Raw genomic sequence first — 17255 nt, forward strand, 5'->3', positions numbered from 1 at the left:
CTATCTTCAAAACAGCCCTATTTGCAATAGCCCAAACATGGAAACAACCTAAATGTCCATTGATAGATGAATGGATAGGAAGATGAATATTACCTACCTACACAAAAGAATGAACTAGTGCCTTTTACAGCAACATGGATGGACCTAAAGATCATCACACTCAGCTAAATAAGTTAGAAAAAGAAAGACAAATACTATATGATATCACTTAAACGTGAAGTCTAAAATAGGATACAACTGAACCATGAAACAGAAACAGACTCAGATATAGAGAACAGACCTGTGACTGCCAAGGGTAAGAGCCAGTGGGGAAGGGTTGGGTTGGGAGCTTGGAACTAGCAGATGCAAACTATTACATATAGAGAGGATAACAGCAAGGTCCTCTTATATAACACCAGGAACTGTATTCAGTATCCCATAATAAATCATAATGGAAAAGAATATGAAAAACCCTGTATATTTGACATCTTTACTTGGATGCCAAATGGATATTTTAAACTTGTATGAACATACCCAAAACTATGCTCCTGAGCTTTCTTCAACAAACTTTTTTTGTTAGACATCATTTCAGTAGATGGAAACTCAAATTTCTGGTCACTCAGGATAGAAGTACTGGGGTTATATTTGACTTCTATATATCATTAAACATCATATACATTTTTTAAGAAAATCCTTTTCTGCTTAACCTTCAAGTGCAGATATCCTCCACTATCTGAAATTTTACATTAGTCCATCTCACTTTTGTGAAAGATCTAAATACACTAGTACACACTGATTTTTCCATAAAATAAAAATACTCTTTGAATTTCTTTTGGATAGTGAAAATGGGTATTCAATTCTTGCTCAAATGAATTTTCAATGGAATTAAATTCTTCCCTGTCCTTGCTCAACAGTCCTTTCAACACACTTAAACCTATTATACTTTACCCCATAATGCTTATCACCTTCTAGCATACTCTGTAATTTACTTGTCACATGAATCATTTGCATTCTACACCTACCTGTAAACTCGGATGAAGGAAATATCCTTTATTTTCATTCACTAATATACCATGGGTACAAAATGATGCTTCTCACAGTGTTTTTTCAAAAAATACTTTTTGAATAAATAAACCATTCCACAAATCACTTTGGCATTGTTTTATGATATAGAACATTTACATACTCTCCAGCAGTTTCACTTCAGATTACACATACCCAAAAGAAATGTTGGCATACACTAGGAGATATACCAATCCAAAACATATAAGGGACTCCTGCAACTCAATAGTAAAAAGAAAATAACTCAGTTTTTAAAATGGGCAAAGAACGTGAATAGTTGTTTCTCTAAAGAAGTCATCCAAATGACCAATATTATAAAAAGATGTTCAACATCATTAATTATCAAGCATATGCAAATCAAACCACAATGAATTATCACCTCACATCTTTTAAGAAGGCTATTATCCAAAAAAAAAAAAAACAACAAATATTACAAGTATTGGCAAGATTGTAGAGAAATGAAACTTTTGTACGTTATTGGTTGCTGTTCAATACTACAGCCACTATGAAAAATGAAATGGAGGCTCCTCAAAAAATTAAAAACAGAATGACCATACAACTCAGTAGGAGCACTTCTTGGTATATATCCAAAAAATTGGATTCAAGATCTCAAAGACGTATTTGCCCTCCCATGTTCATCGCAGCACTATTTACAGTAGCCAAGATATGGAAACAACTCAAATATCTATTAACAGATGACTGGATAAAGAAAATATGATACATGTATGAATGGAATATTATTCAGCCATAAAAAAGGAAATCAAGCAATCTGCAACAGATTGATTAACTTGGAGGACATTATGCTAAGTGAAATAAGCCAGTCACAGAAGGAAAAATATTGCATGTAAGGTATCTTAAAAAGTCAAGAAATAGTAATAGTAAGAAATAGTTAAGTATAGGAAAATATGCAATGATTCTTAGTAACAATATTGAGCGAAAAATGCAGGTTCAAATAGACTACATATGGTGATAATAAATATAAAACTCAGAATACAAATTTGATTAGGAAAGGAATGAATAGTAAATATAAATTAGATTAATGTTACAGCTATTTCTGCTTTATTGACTATGCTAAAGCCTTTGACTGTGTAGATCACAATAAACTGTGGAAAATTCTGAAAGAGATGGAAATACCAGACCACCTGACCTGCCTCTTGAGAAACCTGTATGCAGGTCAGGAAGCAACAGTTAGAACTGGACATGGAACAACAGACTGGTTCCAAATAGGAAAAGGAGCACGTCAAGGCTGTATATTGTCACCCTGCTTATTTAACTTATATGCAGAGTACATCATGAGAAATACTGGGCTGGAGGAAGCACAAGCTGGAATCAACATTGCCGGGAGAAATATCAATAACCTCAGATATGCAGATGACACCACCCTTATGGCAGAAAGTGAAGAAGAACTAAAGAGCCTCTTGATGAAAGTGAAAGTGGAGAGTGAAAAAGTTGGCTTAAAGCTCAACATTTAGAAAACTAAGATCATGGCATCTGGCCCCATCATTTCATGGGAAATAGATGGGGAAACAGTGGAAACAGTGTCAGACTTTATTTTTCTGGGCTCCAAAATCACTGCAGATGGTGATTGCAGCCATGAAATTAAAAGACACTTACTCCTTGGAAAGAAAGTTATGACCAACCTAGACAGCATATTAAATAACAGAGACATTACTTTGTCAACAAAGGTCCATCTAGTCAAGGCTATGGTTTTTCCAGTGGTCATGTATGGATGTGAGAGTTGGACTATAAAGAAAGCTGAGTACCAAAGGATTGACGCTTTTGAACTGTGGTGCTGGAGAAGACTCTTGAGAGTCCCTTGGAGTGCAAGGAGATTCAACCAGTCCATCCTAAAGGAGACCAATCCTGGGTGTTCATTGGAAGGACTGATGTTGAAGCTGAAACTCCAAATCTTTGGTCACAGGATTGGAAGAGCTGAATCATTTGAAAAGACCCTGATGCTGGGAAAGATCAAAGGCAGGAAGAGAAGGGAACGACAGAGGATGAGATGATTGGATGGCATCACCGACTCAATGGACATGGGTTTGAGTGGACTCCAGGAGTTGGTGGACAGGGAGGCCTGGTGTGCTGTGGTTCATGGGGTCGCAAAGAGTTGGACACGACTGAGTGACTGAACTGAACTATAGGTTTTAGTTGGTATTACATTTATGGTACTATTTGTTTTTATAAAGAAGGAAAACAACTCAGAAGACTATATATTAACCAATGTTAAATGGTGTAACATGAGCTTCATGATATTTTATAATAAGCCATTTAATTCTCTGCACTTAAGTTCCAAACAGAGAAAAAGAATAATATTATTTGGAATGTGGGGAGAAATTGTTTATATTTCTCTTGGTTGTACATCAACTGAATTTTCAATCTCTTTTCATTAGAAGGCCTCCAAATCTCCAGGGCAATTATCGCTTCCTTGTCCTGGATGTCTCAGATCTTTTTTTTTTTTCTTATTTATTTTTATTTATTTATTTATTTTGTTGCACTGGGTCTTCATTGCTGCATGCGGCCTTTCTCTATCTGTGATGAGCAGAGGCTGCTCTTTGTTGTGGTGTACGGGCTTCTCCTTGCAGGGGCTTCTCTTGTTGCGAAGTACAGGCTCTAGGCACTCGGGTTTCTGTAGTTGCAGCATTTGGGCTCAGCAGTTGCAGCTTGCAGGCTGAAGAGCACAGGGGCTCTGCAGTTTTGATGCAGGGGCTTAGTTGCTCCACTTGAGGCATGTGGAATCTTCCCAGACCAGGAAGCCAACCTGTGTCCCCTGCATTGGCAGGCAGATTCTTTCTTAACTACTGGACCACCAGGGAAGTCGTGAATGTCTCAATTCTTATATAGGCATGCTCAATAAGCTATTTGAATAAACCTGTATCTGTGACCCCATGGACTGTTGTCCACCAGGGTCCTCTGCCATGGGGATTCTCCAGGTAAGAATACTGGAGTGGGCTGCTATGCCCTTCTCCAGGGGATCTTCCCAACCCAGGGATCCAACCGAGGTCTCCAGCATTGTAGGCATTTTCTTTACCATCTGAGCCCCCAGGGAAGCTCAAGAATACCAGAGTGGGTAGCTTATCCCTTCTCCAGGGGATCTTCCCGACCCATGAAACAGACTGGGGTCTCCTGCATTGTAGGCGGATTCTTTACCAGCTGAGCTACCAGGGAAGTTCCGTGATCCAGAATACCAGAAGTTCAAAACATCTCCCTATTCCTGTGGTTTCAAAAATAGAAATGTATTCTCAGCATGTAGATAAGAGAATTTGGTTTGACAATATATTCTCTTTAAAACTGGTCAAAAGCAAAAGTAGCTTAACTTTAATGACACCAGATTCTCTGGTTTTTGAACTAATTTATGAAAAAAAGTAGAAATGTGAGTAATTAACTACATGGATGAATTAAAATGAAAACAGCTACCAATATGATGAAATAATATTTAAAAATCAATTTCTTTGAAATACTGTCAAATTTAATTCAGGATGTTTTGGCCACTAAGAACTCTCATTTGGCTCTCCAAATGCAGATGATCATTTTATTGCTTTTAAAATATTTCTGTGTATTCTAAAATTCAGCAATATCTTAGGTTATGAATTTTATTTTACCCAATAGACATAAGACAGCAAATGTGATGATGATGGTGAAGATAATATACTATTTATCCATGATACTTTCTGAAAATAATAATTAAAAATATTGTCATGAATGCATGTAATATAAATCAAATGAAAAATAAAATCTGGATCAAGTAATTGGCATAATTTAGGAAAGAGCTAGAGTTTCAGCCATTATAATTAGTCATATTTTTCTTACTGGAACAGTCTTATGAAATATATATCTAATATTTATAATAGTTCCAGGAAAATGATAGGAGTTTTGTATTTCCAAACATGCTTAGCAATACATGAATAATATGCTGCAAATTCTGTAGAAACAATTAAAATTATTTTGGAATCAAAAAGTAGATGATAAATAGGAAAGCCAAGTTTTTTGAGTAGGAAATATTTTATTCTTTCTATAAGAAGTTATAAAGTTTATCACTTTCTTGGTTCTTTATACTGCAAAAATACAAGATAAAATTAACATGAAAAAATGTCTCTAGTGATAAAAATATAAATGCCATCACTAAGGACTTAGTAAAAATTTTTAATGAAGAAATGATTTGTGATTTTATTAAGTATGATACTTTTATGTAAAAATTTCCATCTTGATTTTAAAACACTAGTTAAATCCAGTTTATATTTTAAAATAAAAAAAAAATAATATTTCACATGAAGCCAATGCCCCAAAATAAATCAGGTTTATTTATTGTGTTTTCCTAGAGATGTGTGCCAAAATTAGCCTTGACCATTATTATAATATAACTAATTCAAGTGACAATGATAAGCAAAGCAGCATTAAAATTATTTTCACATTAAATAAGTATTTTCTAATGATAAAATTAAGTACATTAGAGTTATTTTAATATGTGAGTAGTTGTCTATATACTCACAGAGCATAATCTGTTTGATATTGATAAACAACCTGCTTGATTATTTCCTTTGTATTAAATATAATTCCATTTTGACCAATAAGAAAGCTATAGCCCTCTTGAAAAGAGAGAAGAAAACCAAATCAAAGGGGGTTAACTGATTTGCATGCTCTGAGATGTTACCAGATGTTGCACTTAATAATAAATGAAGTCATCACTTTCAACAATCTGGAAAATAAACTGAAATAATTATGTTTCAATTTTGATTTAACTGAAAAACAGTTAATGGGAGAGGAGCAAGCATTCTCCCAGTTGAAAAAAGCTGTAGTTTACTGACAACCAGGTCAAGTGTGTATTTTGCACAATGGCCTAATTTATTGGTATGCACATCCACTGAAGTGAAGGAGACTTCAGCGGGCCTGAAAGCAGAGCCCTAAGAATAAAATTCACAAAGCTCTATATTGACAGTTGCTAGATACTATTTAATAGCACTGTTTTGAGATTAATACTTATTTTTTATCTTATTTTATATCAACAGCTAACATTATCACTTTAACTTGTTTTTCTGGTACATTAAATATCACATTTAATCACCAAAATATACCTGACAGAGGTTGATACTATTATGATGCCTATTTTAAATGTAAGGCAAGTGAGGCTTATTCACTTGCCCAAGGTCCCACAGTAAATGACAGAACATGAATTTCTACAGTCTTTCTAATTCAGAGCCTGAGATTTTCCACCCCTGTGATGCTGACTTCCTATATGCTCATTATTAAAGCACTATGTACGATGAGGAATTAATATGTACATCACTTATTTGGTTTAAGGAATATTTTCAAGAGAAACATAACAACTGTTTATATGGGCATACAGCGTTGTACCCACAATTAAAATAGCATGAATATGTAAAAGGCCCACTATTCCAAAAGACAGAACTAAAAATATCTAGCAGATAAGTTTAAATATATTTTTTACCTGATCTTATAAGCTAGTAGTTGTATACCTAACTAGAGCAACTCAGGATTAACAATGTACAATCGTGGTGCCGTACACACACAGTTCTAGTGGGCGTTATTCATGTTGCAGACTGCGTAACTGAGATGAAGCACTATTAAATAAATATCCAACTTCTGCATTCGTACTTCCAACACATTTTAGACTTTTGATTCAAAGAGCTACCACTGTAACCCATACCTTTTCTATGTATCTCACTAAGCAGAAAATAACCAGGGATTAGTATTTACCCTCTCCTAACCAAGGAACTAAAATACAAACTAAGAAATAATAGAATCTTACACGTGTGCTTAGTCATTCAGTCGTGTCCGACTCTTTGCGACCCCATGGACTGTAGCCCACCAGGCTCCTCTGTCCATGGGGATTCTCCAGGCAAGAATACTGGAATGCTTTGCTATGTCCTCCTCCAGGGGATCTTCCCAACCCAGGGATCAAATCCAGGTCTCCTGCATTGCAGGCAGATTCTTAACTGTCTGAGCCACCAGGGAGGCTTACATAGTCAGGGCTTTAAATATGTTCAAAGACAGACCAAAAGCAATATGTCAACTGGAATAGGTTAGATTTTTCTAGGGAAGTAGTAAGAGTTCTGGAGTCTGTTTTAATCTGATTTCTGGTTTTCCTTACTAGAATTTACTACTAAACTATTTTATACATAAGTTTCCTATCTCTAAAATGAAAGCTACAATAGCATCTTTCTCATAATTAACTTTGAGAATTTAATGAGGTAGCGTATGCAAACCCCTAGGCATGGTGGTTATGACATAAACTAGTTCAATTAGTGTTCAATATGTGTTAACTAGTTTTAAAACAAAGTTGCAAATATGGCAGAAATAATTGCTTGTTTTATAAATAATTCTTAAAAATTAATGAGAAAAGATAAAATAAATTATAATTATAATATAAGTAGGCAAACAAAAGAAGAAATATAAGTAGCACCTAAATGTTTATTTTTAAAAATTCAGCCTCAGTCATTAACAAACAAATGCAAAATGAAAAAGCAATTCTTACATACTCTTTAAATAAAATTAAGCTGCAATACTTTGGCCACCTGATGTGAAGAGCCTATATTGGAAAAGATCCTGATGCTGGGAAACATTGAAGGCAAAGGAGAAGGGGGAAGCGGAGGATGAAATGGTTAGATAGCATCACTGACACAATGGGCATGATTTGAGCAAACTCTGGGAGATATATGTATGGATGTGAGAGTTGGACTGTGAAGAAGGCTGAGCACCGAAGAATTGATGCTTTTGAACTGTGGTGTTGGAGAAGACTCTTGAGAGTCCCTTGGACTGCAAGGAGATCCAACCAGTCCATTCTGAAGGAGATCAGCCCTGGGTATTCTTTGGAAGGAATGATGCTAAAGCTGAAACTCCAGTACTTTGGCCACCTCATGCGAAGAGTTGACTCATTGGAAAAGACTCTGATGCTGGGAGGGATTGAGGGCAAGAGGAGAAGGGGACAACAGAGGATGAGATGGCTGGACGGCATCACTGACTCGATGGACATGAGTCTGAGTGAACTCCGGGAGCTGGTGATGGACAGGGAGGCCTGGCGTGCTGCGATTTGTGGGGTCGCAAAGAGTCAGACACGACTGAGCGGCTGATCTGATCTGATCTGATCTGGGAGATAACGGAGGACAGTGTAGCCTGGTGTGGTGCCCTCCATGGGATCGCAGAGTTGGATACAACTTAGTGACTGAATAACAACATTCAGGAGAATATGATACAAAATAGTTTTATCCTTCACTGACGGTGACACTATAATCATACAATTGTATTATATTAGGCAATTATTAAAAGAAATCTTCATGTGAATAACCTTTGATCTAATAATACCTGTGCTGTGGATCTTATCTAATGAAATAATCCTGATAATAAGAACAAATATATATGTTTGGGGCACATACAGGAAAAAAGTTACTGGAGTTTAAGAGTTTAGAAAATATATTCTGGAGGGACTTATATCTCAGCCAAATCTTGATGGATGAGAAATGCGCAGAGTCAGAGAATACAGCATGAGAAGAGATATTATAGAAAAAAAAAATGTCATGGAAGAGGCAGTTTGGTATTATTATAATGTAATCTACCAGGCAGCGGTAGTAAGAGGTGAAGGCAGGGAGATAGATATTCAGGTCATGGAAGAGCATGCATACAATACTTAGGGAAATAAGCTCAATATTTCCTCTCTTGCTCTGGGTCATGGGCCTCTTATCACCCAACAAAACAAATTAACTGACTTCCCTTCAAAACTGTATATATTAAGAAATGTACTTGATTATTTTGTACACAATTTTCGACAGCTCACCAAGAACCTGAAATCTATTAATTGACTCACTGAATCCTGTGACAAGTGAAAAGCAAAACAAAGCAGCAAAAACTAATCTCATTAATTAAGTAAAAATTACTGCAGGAAAAAAGAAGCTGTAATTTCTTTACCAGAAGGTCTACCACTAAATCTCACTTGTTCTAATTCTGAAATAAATTCCAAATCAATCCACTTTTTTCACTTCCAAAGCCCATTCCCAGACCTAAACCACTGTGTGGCTAGCTACAAGACCTCTTAGTTTGTATCATTGTCTCCATTCTGCCTTCCTATAATCTATTCTCTGCCTTGCAGCCAGAGTGATCTGTCTAAAAGGCATACCAATTGATTAAAATCCTAAAGGCATTTTACTGCACTCTGATTAAACCCACAGCAAGTACCAGGGTCCACGAGATTGGTGCTCTGGCCAGGGTTGACGTCCCTAGACTCACCGCGTACTCTGCTTTCCTGCTGTGCCTAAGCTCTAGCACTGCTTTCTTCATCCTCTTCCCCTGCCAACTTGTTTCCGATCTCAGGTCTGTGAATCTGCTCTTTCCTCTGTATTATACATTTCTCCCAGCCTTCTCGTGATTGATTCCTTCCTAGCATAAAAAAAACTCAGCTCAAATGTTTATTATTGAGAAAGGAATGCCTTAATAACCCAAACAAAAGTACCCTCCCGTCACTATATTAATAATGTATTTTATAGCGACTCTTAATACCTGGTATGCTGTGATTATTTATAATTATTAGTCTTTTTCTCTCTTTCCCCCTAAACACCTCTGAATAGAATTTGACTGTTTAGTTCCTACCATCCCTATCTGCTTGGCAAAAAGTAGTCCATAAATATCAGTTAAATCAAATTCTCTAAATAACTGAGATTATGTATAGTGCAGTATTTAGACTAAGTCTAAAATATTAGCTTCCATGTGTGTCCTGAACAAATGTGGAAAGGAAAGGATAATATCTTTTAGTATTGTTTCATGTTGACATTTCTGAGATGAACAATTAACCTCTGCAAATGGATTTAGGTTTACATGCAGTGCTTTGTTTTTCAATTACCATTGTTGAAGAAATGACAAGCAATGTTGCTTAAAAGTTTGACATTTCTGTATATATAAAGGAAACATAAAACTCTCTAAATTTTTCCTCTCTCGCTCCTCTGCCAAGTTATTTTCTTGCTTATTTGAAGTATAAAACAGACATTGCTGAAAACCGTTTCTCAGTGCTGCTACTAAGTAGGTACGATACAGTCAGTCCCAAGGATTTTGAATTAGTGAAATAAAAAAATTTAGAATTATAGATATTTAAATGCTGGAAAAACAATGACTAACATGTAGCATAACTTCTACTTTTTAAAATTCGTTATGAAATATAGGGGGGATGACCATATATTTTCATGTGTCTGGGGTTGTCCTACTTTATGTCTGCTGTCTTACCTTTATTATTTATGCCTTAATTCTCAAAGTGTCTGAAAAAAGACAGCAAATTATATACTAACTATAACTACGGACAATATTTAACTTTGGCAGCATTCCTTGTCAAATGGTAAGAAAGGATAATAATAGTATCTACTTTTATAGGTTGCTTTTTTAAAGCATTTGCTGTATGTAATGTGCATAGAAGGGGACCTGGCATATGATGCACATGAATAAATGTTAGCCTTTACTATCTAGTTCCGAAGGAAAGGATGGATGAGCAAAAGCTGCTCAATTAGGCAAAATGACAGCATTTAGCGGATCCAGAAGCACTGGCCTATCACAGATACCTTTTTCTATCTAGTTGTGTTCAAATTATCACCAGATTTTTCTGTGTAAATGGGAAGCCAAATAATCACCCAGACCACCTGGAGTCCTTTGAAATGAAGCTAACTTTGTTGGTGGATTTTCCTGGCATTTGATTTCAGTAGGAATAGGTTATGTTGAACAAAAGACTTTGAAAAAATATAACATTCAGACATTATTTGGTCAAGAATAGAGTAATACATTTTTTTTTTTCATGTGAGGAAGGAATTAGATTTTGAATCATGTGAGAACTGCAAGACTGAGGTAATCTGATTAGAAGTATAGTGCTTTAGTTAATATCGGTGTTCTAGGCCTCTTGTTTTAGAATAGCATTCACTCATTTATCTTAGGTAAATCACCGTCAGATTCAATAGACTCACAACTGAAATGAAATTATATGTATTACATTCACGGTGAACACCAGAGGGCTGCACTACTTCATGTATTCATGTCTTATATTTTGTAATAAAATAGGATTTGGGGATTCCTTTTTTTTTAATGTTCAAGATATTAAGCAAAATTTAAGAAATAAAACACTTGTTTTCTTTATGGGAAACAGAAGTTTGTTGTTTAATTTATGCATGGAGAATTCAATCATAATAAATATGAAACAGTTTACTTAAATTTTTCAGGAAACATCATCAGTAGCAGAAACATAATTGGTCAGGAGATAATCACTTTTGAATATGTCTGTGTAAAAGTTCATTATCTATTTCAAGATGACAAGTTACCCAGGTATTTATAATTATTTCTTCATTTATAAATCAATTATGGGAGGATTTTGGAGAAACTGCTGACATATTTGTATTTTTATCATTGTTATCCCATTCTAAACATTCATCTATAAGCAGATACTTCTGAGAAATCTATAGATGAAATCATCCGTATTATTGATAGAGAACAGTTAGTTCTTCAACTCCCAAATTTTGAGTCAAAACAAAGAATTTTCAATGCTTATATTTTTAGTCCATACTTCTTCAGACTATTGTCTTCTAGAAGTATATCTGTGGGAAATGTTTTGATTTTTTTTAATTTATAAAAAGTATCAAAGTGACACATATGGTGCATTTACGTTGTTCATTACAGTGCAAAAGCAGATGCTTAATTTGAACTTAAAATCCGTATCACTGGCTTGGATTTAGAATCCTTCCTATAGACTAAAACAAACAAGTAACGATCATTTGCCAATAAATTGGTTGTGAAATACTCTGAGCCAGTGGAAAATATCTGGTTTGTGGATGACAGGACTCCTATACGACTGTAAGGAGCTAGAGAATAATGGCTTGTCATAAAAGGGTACTACTGTGAAAACAAGAAACTGATGACAGATACTTCAAAAGCGACAGAGAAAGTGACGGCCAAGGCAAAGGGAACTCCTAAGAAATAACATGTCTGATATAAGCTGTCAAGTAACAACTTCTACGTTAGGTAGGATTTATACATCCAACAAAATTGACAGATTGTTGATTATGAAGATGTGATTAGACTCCATTGAAAGGGCAACCAGAAAAATTTACCGCTACCACTTTGTCAAAGTAACCATTTGGTTATTTTAGATACTTTCTTCTACATACATGAAGCTGGCAAAACAATTGCTGAACCCCCCATCCAGTCATTTTTAGTGCATTATCTGAAATTAATCAGTGGAGTCGCTACATGCCAGCTTTGGAGATGATTATCAATCTGGATCATGCATTTGTTCATTTATAAAATAATGACAATAACCACATAAAAAAAGCATTGTGCAAAACCCTGGAGATTCCCCTTTGTCAGAATAGCTTGTTTTCTTTGACTAACACAAAATACTTTTTGGGTCAAATGGCATACAGGTAACATGGACCTAAAAAATTGGATTTATTATTTAATTCTCTCAAGTTAGAGTTGATTGACATTTTTTCAGCTATCTTATAGAAAGAACTGATTGATAAGACAACTAAGCAAATTTCAGAAATATTTCACAGTAAAAGCACTATTTATAACATTTATTGTGCTTTTATTACGGATGAGGCTATATGTTAAATCGTTCCTCACAACAACCTTAGGTCATTTGTATTAGAGTAAGTAATCTACTTTAGGCTTTCCCTGGTGGCTCAGACGGTAAAGCGTCTGCCTACAACGTGGGAGACCCAGGTTCGATCCCTGGGTCGGGAAGATCCCCTGGAGAAGGAAATGGCAACCCACTCCAGTATTCTTGCCTGGAAAATCCCATGGACAGAGGAGCTTGGTTGGCTACTGTCCATGGGGTCGCAGAGTCGGACACGACTGAGCAACTTCACTTTCACTATCACTGTCACTGATCTACTTAGGGGCTTCCCAGGTGGCTCAGTGGTGATCTGCCTGCCAATACAGGAGATGCAGGAGACACAATTTTGATCCCTGGGTTGGGAAGATCCCATGGTGTAGGAAACACAGCAACTCACTCCAGTATTCTTGCCTGGAGAATCCCATGGACAGAGGAGCCTGGCAGGCTACATACAGTTCATGGGGATGCAAAGAGTCGGACACGATCAAGCACACACACAAAGTAGAAAAAATCTACTTTAACAGATAGCTCATCCCAGTGGCTTAGCTAAATAGTCAAAGGAGATTATTATGGTAGGTGGAAAGCAGTACTCCACACACTGACCTGACAACAGCCAGTGAAATCAGAGAGAAAGCATTCAGGAAAAACACTCTCTTTTTAATAATCTTGGTTCAGAAGAGACAAAGATTACTTCTGTCCAGATTGCTTCAGTAAAAGCTACACTAATAACATGGCCACAGCTGGCTACAACAGTAACTGAGAAATGGAGTCTATAGTTGGGCAAATCTTGCCCAGCAAAACCTGACTAACATGGAATTGGAGAGAGTTGAATAGCCAACCTGCTTGCCTAGCATGTATTAATGTGATCCTCATTTTACTGATGAGGAAACTGAGTTATACAATTATTAAGAAACTTGCTCAAGATTACATGGCTAATAAGTGATTTTGTTGAGAACATGTTGCCTTTTTGTTTCCTATATCTTTAATTCTCAATTACTATTTTAATTAATTTATAGTTAATTGCAAGTTGCTTTTTAAATTTCTTTAGTTTTCTCACATTTATATTTTGCATTTCCCTAGCCAGCATTTATATTTAACAACAGAGACTTTGCTTCTTTCCATTTTTGAAACATTCTAATATCTTTGTGGTTCTGAGATAAACTCATAATGTTCAATAAATTTTATCTGAAGATCTGACTACAGGTTAATGTTGAATCTAATTTAGAAACACAGGGTATGATGTAGAAATTGACATAAGAAAGGAAGGGTAGTAATCACTGAGTTAAGTGTCTTGGCAAATTTTCAGAAATAAATTACAATGTACCAAGTTAAATTATTAGCACAATTTCTGATTTAACCAAGGATATGATGCATGTGACATAAAATACAACTAAACTTTTTCTTTTGGTATCATTTGGAAAGATCCTTTCTAAATAAGCTGTTCATGCTGTATGATAAATAAAGGAATGATTGCTATAGAATGCTTAAGCTTATTCTTAAAATGCATCAAGGTCTGACTAAATGAATAATAACTATACACTTGTAGTTTTTTTCAGAAACAACAGAAGCATTTTTCCAATAAAGGAACAAAATTTATTATGCAGGTAGTAATAAAAATATGCCACAGTAAGTACATTGTTAACTTACTGAATAGTCTCTAAAATATTTTATATTAATACAATGTTTTCCTTTCAATTTCTGTAGAATACTTTAAATCTAGACTTAAATGGGCAAATGTGTTGAGTATGTTCTTTTGGAAGCAAGAGGTCAGATTAAAATATGATCATATTGTAATTGTAGAATTGATGGAAATATTAAAAAAATTATATGAACCATTCTAAAACTTTATAGGTTGACTACATGTTGAAAAGATAGAGATAAAGCTTGGAATTAAACAAAGGTTGAATTTTACATAGGACATCTGGAAAAGTAATGTCTTTGCAAAAGACAAATTAAGCGGTCCTTATTTTGACACATTGAAATGCCTGGTCACTGTGCTGGTTGAATTTAGAAGTTTCTTTATAGATTGCTTTCAAATCTTGAACATGCTATTTCCCCAAACTGAGGCACTTACATATGACTTTTGAAATTTTTACCATTTTGCAAACTCTATTAACTATTGTCTACTAAATACTATATTTAAATTGACTTTTTTTTTCACTTAGACTTAAAGGAAAACTTTATATCATGCTTTAAAGAAAAAAGCATTATTTTTTGCAAAAAATATAAATGTAAATAAAAAGTTTAATCAATAAAAATAAAATTTATTAAAAATTTAACAAATATTCAAATTTTTTCCAGATAATTATTACTTAAAAAACATATATATCAAGTCTAGAAAGGTGTTAAAGACAAGCAGTAAAGTGAGATTTTCCTTTTGAAATAATTATAAATATTTAAGAGAATATTTGTCTTAGTATTTGATTTAATTTTTTAACATAGTGTTCACATAAATGAAATCATCTTTTACCACCAGTGGTGTGATCCACAATTGGGATGTATCACGAAAATGTACTGGAAATTGTATTGGTATGGAAAGCATCAGTGTTTCTAAGGGAATTTGGCTACATCTTGAGTTTTTGAGTTACTGCTACAGAGAATGAAAAAAATGGTTTACTTACGGACAGTAAAATAGGTCATGAATTTTTGCTACAGCCATTCTCTCTGCCTCAAGTATCTTCACTGCCATTTCTGCCTGTTAAACACTTCTTCACCTTTTAAATCCCAAACTTAGTGCTACCTCTTCTAAGAATTCTTTCATGATCACAGTCAGCAAAACATTTCTTCTCAGTTTATGACTGTTGACCTGGAATCTCAACTGATCTAATATATGTCCCAGAGTTTTCACTTTTTAGTTATTACCAACAGTACATTAAAATAAACTGACATGCAATTGGTTGACCCTACCTTGCCCATTTTTTGCCATCATATTTTCTAGCAGTGTCTGAAATATATGTGCAGAGCGCAGAGCTTTCACTTTAAAGTGCACACAAAATGGAAAAACAACTAGTATCAATCTACCTCTTTCCCACTGCCTTTTTCCAGGCACAAGAGAATAAACCCTCTCTTCATGGGCAGTATGAAGAGCAATACTTTCCAGGTGGTTTCGTGGCAAAAATCCTTGTGCAATGAAGGAAACATGGGTTCCACCCTTGGGTCAGGAATATCCCTAAGAGAAAGAATGCAACCCATGCCAGTATTCTTACTTGGGAAACCCCATGGACAGAGGATGCTGGTGGACTATAGTCTATGGAGTCACAAAAAAGTCTGACATGACTCAGTGATTAAACAACAACACATGAAGATATTCTGGGCCCCTGCTGGGCACTGAAGTGACCATCAGTTCTGTCATGGCCCATTCTCAGTCTGTCAGATGTGTGAAGCTTTATGAAAACAGCATTATCCATTGGAAATTATAGGTTAGCTATATGAAATATGAGCAAGAAAAAGAGTCTCAGCCCTGTGGTTTAGAGAGCATAGAGATAATGAATGTTCCTGCTTCTATAGTTTTGCCATTTATTATTGGATATAAATGCATAGTATAAAATATGAATTTATTTTATGTTTGTTAACATTTTGAAATTTTGTTTGCTTACATTTAACATCTGCCATGGGCCTCATGATGATATCAATGGCCCATGAAAATTAAAAGTCATAAAATCTGCTTAAGAGGCATCAGCATCTACTTCAAATATAAGTATTCATTTTAAGAAGATGGTGTTCCACAAGATGAGATTTCACTCTGAACCATGACTTTTTATTTAAAGCAAGTAAGTATTCTTCTAAATTAATTTCCTATTTTGCCCCAAATTTCTCTTACATGGAGAAGTGAAACACTAACCGTTAATGTGTTGTTCATTAGCAGAACTTGGGAAACAGGTAAAGGATGGATAATTGTTTCATACCAACAATTAATTTTTTGTCAGTGTTATCTGATGCTTCAGAGAGAAAATCAGTTGTTGAGTTAATCTACAGTTTTAATGAAATCAAAGTAAAATATGAGAAGTTCATTTTGTACAAAGTGAAATACCTGACATAGTTATTAATACTACTGTATTTCAGTTTAAAATTCAACATTAAACATAAAATTAGTGGTTTTGTAGTGCAAAGTTAAATTTTGATGGAGCACAGTCATGGAAAACTTGTTTTCTTATCAAACTCAGAACCCTTTCGAGGAGTAATGTGGTTTGATTTTGATTATGGAACACCCCAATTTATGATTGCATAGAAATAAGCTGTGATATTCTACTAATCGAAATAAAATTGTCAACATTCACAAGTATTTTGTTTATACACTATTTATACTACCTAAACTATTTTACAATGACAAGTGAAAGTGTTAGTTGCTCAGTCGTGTCCAACTCTTTGTGGCCCAATGTACTATAGCTCACCAGCCTCCCCGTCCATGGAATTCTCCAGGCAAGAATATTGGAGTGGGTAGCTATTTCCTTCTCCAGGGGATCTTTGTGACCCAGGGATCAAACCCAGGTCTCCTGCATTGCAGACAGATTCTCTACCATCTGAGCCAGAAGCTGATGCTAAATACTGATACTTCAGCACAGCATTACGTGCTTGCTTTCTTTGCTGCTCATCACCAGCTGGATTTTTTAAATGTTGAGCC

The 17255-nt window shown here is 35.2% G+C and overlaps 1 long non-coding RNA gene across 1 annotated transcript in view; it reads right to left on the reverse strand.

Moving 5' to 3' along the window:
• Positions 1-3567: 3567 nt before the first annotated feature.
• The window catches only part of LOC129656127 (uncharacterized), a 184530-nt gene continuing 170842 nt past the window's right edge, over positions 3568-17255 (reverse strand). The window contains exon 4 of the long non-coding RNA XR_008716209.1: positions 3568-4255. This is a non-coding gene — a long non-coding RNA (uncharacterized LOC129656127). The remainder of the gene's footprint in view (positions 4256-17255) is intronic.

This window comes from Bubalus kerabau, chromosome 1 (assembly GCF_029407905.1).
Source record: "Bubalus kerabau isolate K-KA32 ecotype Philippines breed swamp buffalo chromosome 1, PCC_UOA_SB_1v2, whole genome shotgun sequence".
Taxonomy (NCBI): domain Eukaryota; kingdom Metazoa; phylum Chordata; class Mammalia; order Artiodactyla; family Bovidae; genus Bubalus; species Bubalus kerabau.